The sequence below is a fragment of the Tenebrio molitor genome, chromosome Y (assembly GCF_963966145.1).
Source record: "Tenebrio molitor chromosome Y, icTenMoli1.1, whole genome shotgun sequence".
In the NCBI taxonomy this organism is placed as follows: Eukaryota; Metazoa; Arthropoda; class Insecta; order Coleoptera; family Tenebrionidae; genus Tenebrio; species Tenebrio molitor.
In genome coordinates this window covers 447,100-453,266 of record NC_091056.1, presented here as the reverse complement: position 1 = coordinate 453,266, position 6,167 = coordinate 447,100, and the positions used below count along the sequence as shown (strand labels likewise).

At 38.4% G+C, this 6,167-nt stretch overlaps 1 long non-coding RNA gene across 1 annotated transcript; it reads right to left on the bottom strand.

Annotated features, from left to right (window-relative positions):
- Positions 1-2,132: 2,132 nt before the first annotated feature.
- Positions 2,133-4,144, bottom strand: LOC138140603 (uncharacterized). Its single transcript, XR_011162631.1, has 2 exons — positions 3,932-4,144; positions 2,133-3,854 (listed from the first exon to the last, which is right to left on the bottom strand). It is a non-coding gene; the product is annotated as an uncharacterized lncRNA (long non-coding RNA).
- Between the last annotated feature and the right edge of the window lie 2,023 nt (positions 4,145-6,167).

Genomic DNA, 6,167 nt, shown 5'->3' with positions numbered 1-6,167 from the left:
AACATAAACGTACCCTTAGACGACTGTAGACCCTTTTACCGTCCCCGCACCTTCAATTCTGCATATATGTATTTCTTGTGGCTGCTGCCGCTGAATGCCCACATTTAAACTCATATAACATTAAATTACTATTTCGTTCTTTTTCCATGTAAACAATCAATTACAAGAATGTAACCAATTGAAAATTATTTAACTGAGAAACGTCAAATTGTTTATGGACAAGTGTACTTCATATTTTAAAAAACTAACAAAAATAACCAATTGATTTTACATTTATTTTATATCGTGAAACAGAATACCACAAAAACGCACAGAACTTTCTGGACACCTAATATATTTTTTTTACAATAACTTGAATGTTTATTATTGTTTGTATGATACAGAACGTAATAAATATCGATTTTTTCTTACATTTTTTTAAGAAAAGGTACATGTGCGTTTAAACGAACTTGGTGACAAACAGATTTTTTTTCACAATTGACGAACCAGAAAAAGTCCAATAATGTTTCCCAAAAAGCCACTAAGTGAGACTGAACTTCTTCAAATAATTGAAGATATGTCAGATATTGACGCTTTGAGTGATGATGGTGAAAATATGATGACAATGAAAACGCCATAGATAATGAAGAACGTGTTGGGAATGAACCACCTAATGGCGAAGAAACGGAGTTGCAGGAAAATAATGTGAAATCCGACCCATAGAAGATGTTCGTTTTGACGAAGTGGGCCATTTACCTCTATTCGATGAAACAAAGAAAGGCGCTAAATGCAAAAATGGTACCTGCCTCAAAAAGACGCATTTTACTTGTAGCAAATGTAAGGTTCACCTATGCATAACACGTGACCGAAATTGTTGTCAAATGTTTCATACTAAATAAATCCTGTTCAATGTACGTTTTTTTTTTCATGGAGTCACCATGTTCGTTATAACGAACATGATATTTTTTCGAAAAATTGAGGCCTCATGGACGTGAAATTATTTTCATAAAAATTTAAAAAAAAAACATTTAAGCTTGCCACTTAGTTTCAAATTTTTTGCTCCAATAACAAAAACTCGTGACTGAAAGTGTTAACATAAAATTGCAAAACATAGTTTTAGTTTAAAATTCATAATAATTAGGTGGATATGAGAAAGACAAACACCCTAGTGAACAATATAACAGTAACCGAACTTAAAAACCATTATCGAATTTGCAAAAAAAAAAGTTATTCAATTTTGGGTCTCTCAGACGCAACCTGTGTGTTCGTGTAACTGTCAAGCGCCCGTGTAACGCAGGGTTAAGTTATAATAAAGCTGTATTTTGTTATCTAATAAAAATTAAAATCTTTTTTGAAAAGTTAATCTATTGATTTTCATATTTGATCAAAAAGGAACCAAACGCTAAAAGGGGGGTGTATTCACACCCTAATAACAATTTTTTTGTTTAGTTTTTATCAGAATAGAATAAAGTAAATATAAGTTTATTAAAACCACCACTTCCCCGAGATTAAAACTTCTATATATTTTTTTATGTAACTGAAACTTTATCAGGTGTTTTCTAGAAACTTAATTTTGGTGCTTGGTTCCGTTTTGATAAGCGCTATCCATAGAATGAGAGGGACATTTTCAACGGTGATGAAACGGGATTATTTTGTTAGACCTTCTTTGGCAAATTCGAAATTGGCGCCTTGTTACGAAGCGCAGTTGCTAGCACTGAGCATAGGAGGCGGTTCTCGTGCACACCTCCTATGCGCACGTGTGGACACACACACAGTTGACCCTAGATGAAGAGAAATAGATAGGCCACTCTCTCTCTCAAAAGAGAAACACATTTTGTAGCGCCATCTGTTGAAGGTATGGGTTTACACAGCCACTAAAAGGTCTCAGAAATACAGATTTCTTTAACGTAAAACATCCGAGAAAAATGCGCGGGATATTCAAATGATATATTTTTTTTCCAAGGAATTGCAGTCGCCCAATCAACACTAATCACAATCAACATTGTATGTACATAAAAATATAATATTTTACGTTAAAATAAAATATTAAATAATTATATGTAACACAACTTTGATTAAAATGTGATTAGTGTTGAATGAGCAACCTAAAAAAAATACATACACAAAGAGAATGGTAACAATAAAAAAAAATACAAACTTTCAAACTATATTATAACTACTGTCATTATGTAACAAAATGATGGGACAAAACAACGTACACATAAATAAATATATTTCCTACAAGAAGCACCCAATTGCTGAGAGCACGGTACATACGACAAGATTACAGATAATGATCTCAACTCTCTAAAGACAATACTCGGCATTCTACAGCGTCGAGGATTGTCTTCAGAGAGTCAAAGTGTATGTCACACCTTGTAGCGAACTGATTAAAGTTGTTACACATTAAAATGACCGGCGACTTAAGTAACACATTTGTTCTGTAGCTAGGAATATAAAACGTAGTAGAAATATGTAGTTAACTTAACAGTAACACAAACCGGAACACTGCAGAAAAGCGAAAGAGCGGAGATCCAAAGACGAACTGTTCACGACCAGCGAAAGAACGAAAAAAAGTAAAAAACGAAACAGAGTTCGCACCACAGAACACCTAAGCACGTGCTAAAAACAACTTGGTTACTTGGTCTTGGTCTTGGTATTTTTATTTTACCAATTTTACCCACCAAGTTTCTGTTGGCAGTGTCATGGAGGAACGATGGTGGGGCCATCTATAAAAAGTATGATTAACTAAATATGTGTTTCTCGCTGTTTCATATGAAGTGCCAACCCCCTGCAGTTGACCTCGGGGCGACGATAGAGAAGCACGGGGAATCACCTGTTTGTCACTGTCGAATTGTACAAAGTACGCAGAATCTAACATCAGAAGTGGGATTCCACGTGTGGTTCCAGTTTTCAAAAAAAAAGTGGAAAAATAACCATGGGAGAGCTCAACAAGTCCTTGGGGACGATAGCAACTGTTTTGGAGGATCTCCAACGACGAGCAAGTGATCGGTCTCCGGCACCTCCTGTTGCCCAACTTCCCTTTCAAACGCCCGCTTCTTTGGCTCTGCCAAGTTTCGATCCGGAAAACACAGACAGCAGCGTTTGGTTGTCAAAAATAGACGGATTCAAAGATGAGTTCAGGTGGTCCGACAGGGAAACCGTGAGTAGAGTTGGCCCATTTTTACTAAAATCCGCACAAAGGTGGTTTACTGCATGGCGACCCGCTGACGAAACGTGGGCCAATTTCAAATTAGATTTCACTGTGTCATTCCCTAGGCAGAAAAATTTAGGAAAACTTTTAGCTGATGCAGTAAATTACCGAAGTACTGACGCGCGTAGTTACGTGGAAATTGCAAAAGTAAAACTAGAAAAATTAAAGTCTTTAAGGGCAAGTTGGTCTGATACTGACTTAACAGAAATTATTGCACATTCAATAGATGACCATGCTGTGTGAACTGCGGCGTATAATAGTGGTACCTCATCGGTTAGTGATTTGATTGCATTCTTGGCAAATTACGTAAAAATTCCTCTGGAACCACAAGTCGTTAGAAATGAAACTACCCCCCGAAAAAGAACTTTTTCCCAGAGGTCACCTTCGGTATCTAAGCAAATCACTTGTTTTTCCTGCGGCAAAATAGGCCACATGGCACGAGATTGCGTGAACAAAAGGTTCGATGCTCCTGCAAAAAACCAAGAAACCGACCATGCCTGCAGATATGTATTGTAAGAAGCCCGGTCATAATATCGCGGACTGCTTCCGCCGCAAAAGGAGAAATGAGCACGTGCAAGCAGACGCTGCGCCACATACGTCCCACTCGAATCAATTCAAAGAAGAGCACGTTTTGTTTAACTCTTTTTCTCCGAACAGTAGTCTGAAAACATTATCGATAACGATTTGCGATTATGAAACAAATTGCCTTGTCGATACGGGGTCGACGTGTTCACTCACAAATGAAACATTAGTAGACAAATTAAAACTTGCAAAAATCCCTCGTATCACTCCGTTACAGTGGTTTGATGGCACCGTACATAAGTTCTTCTTTATCACAAAAGCCCTAGCGGTACTCCCCGACGTAAAAGTGGAACTCGATTTCGTTATCGTACCACGTAGCCACTCGAGTTACGACATTGATAATCTTATATGATAAAATAGATCTGTTTGTTTGTTTGTTTTTTCCTCCAAACATTATAATAACACCTAAGTGCAGATGCAGCTATTCATCGCCTCTATATAATTAACTACTCTAATTAACTACTCCTAAAATAATAAGTAATTTTAACGACAAAGCTGAGGGAATTATAAGTTCTCTTTTTTTTATTGCTTAGAATGACGGTCGCTTCTAATAGGGATTATATTTTACCCCGCCCGCAATTGGTATAGAACTTCTCGGGTCAGGGATTATAGAATTTAGATGCCCCCTGGAATCTTCGACCGCCGCACGCTGGTGGTATAGTATTTTTACCCCTAACAGAAATATTGGCTAAAATCATAAATCACACCAACAAAGAAGCAGTTTACAATTCGCTTACAGGTACTGTTTCGTTATAAATCACTCTCCCGAACTGGGCAATCCTGTTACCGGTAACAAATTCGGAATGTTCAGGGATATAACGAACAGGTCGTGGGCTTCGAGTCCGTTAACAATACGAACCACGAGTATCGTCGTACGGGAAATGATACTCGTACACAACAAATTCGTGGAGAATGTTTTTTTTTATCACAGACTGTCACGTGAAATGGTTGGTACAAGACAAGATGATAATAAATGAAACCTAGGAGTTTACAATTCTTATCTAGTATAACTTAACAAAATGATACAATCTGCAAAACTTCAAGAAATGAAAAACCTAAACAACTCTGTAAAATTTCTCCTATTTTGACCTAGACAAGACGCAACTAAATAACCCACGAGCTTCCCTGTATTGACGCGAACCCAACGAGCAATCTTTTGACACCGGTTGACAGCAAGTCACGAAAATATAAGGGGGTGGAAGGCCGACCCCTTTTCGGAAGCTAAACGATTACACCGCCCTCCGGTGAGGGTTGGGACGTCGAGCTCTTCCTCCCTTCCTTCAGCGAGTTCCGGATTTACTGCTAGTCGACACTGGAGTCGTTGATCCTTACCACCGCGGAATTGTTTACCCGGTAAAGAACCGTCGCAAGAAACTGTGGAGCTCGCCGATAACTCGATGCTGACGAGATCACTCTCAGCTGATACAGTGAAGCCGTGAATAAAAAGTTCTGCCCTTGACGCAAATTAAAAATTGATTTCCAAAACTGTATTATGTACAAACTGCCAATTTAGACAGTGACGAAATGATTAATAAACTATTTCAATGAGTCTGTCATTGAATAAAAGTGAAATGAAATTTAAAAAATTACATGAGATAGATGACGTGGAAATTGAATTTATATGTAAAATATGAATAAGGTGTGGAAGCCCCGGACTAGAGGAAAGAAAGTGTCACCACTGCTCCGGACTTGCCTGATGGGTAAATCCGGGACCTTCCGGTGAGTCCGGTGACGACCTGGACTGCGAACTTAACGAGATCCTGATCCGCAAAAGCGTTCGGTATGGAACCTGTCGTAGTGAATTCCTTGATCCGCTTGGCGATCTGGGGCTGTGGTACGTGGACGAATCGTCTCCAACGGCCCCTCGTGAACTTCACTACGTCGTGCCGTCAGCCTTGAAAATGCACTGGATCACTGTCCCCTTGACTCTCCCCAGGCACTAACTACACTACGAACAGCCGTTCGCACATTTCGAGAAAATGGCAGTGTTCAGCGGAAGCCTCGAAGTGGTGTCGACCTAACGTTCGTACTGAGGAAAATATTGAGACTGCCCAACGTCAAATGGAAGACGAACCCCGATTATCTCTCAGGCAACTGTCGCAGCAGACAGTTAAGACAATTAAATAGACAAATATATGTAGCTTAAAACTGCATAAACAGATGGAAAAAGCAGAAACTTTTAGTTCCAGAAATTGAGTGATAAATTTTTGTCACCCAGAGTTTCCCAATTTGTTAAAATACAAGTCAATCATCACAAGAACAGCAATAGAAATCTACGATATAGTAATGAACTAAAACAGATGTATTTATCATTATATTTTTCTGGGCCAAAAGCATATAATATGTTCAGCAAAACATTTAAATTACTGTCAAAACGAACTCGACAGAGAAT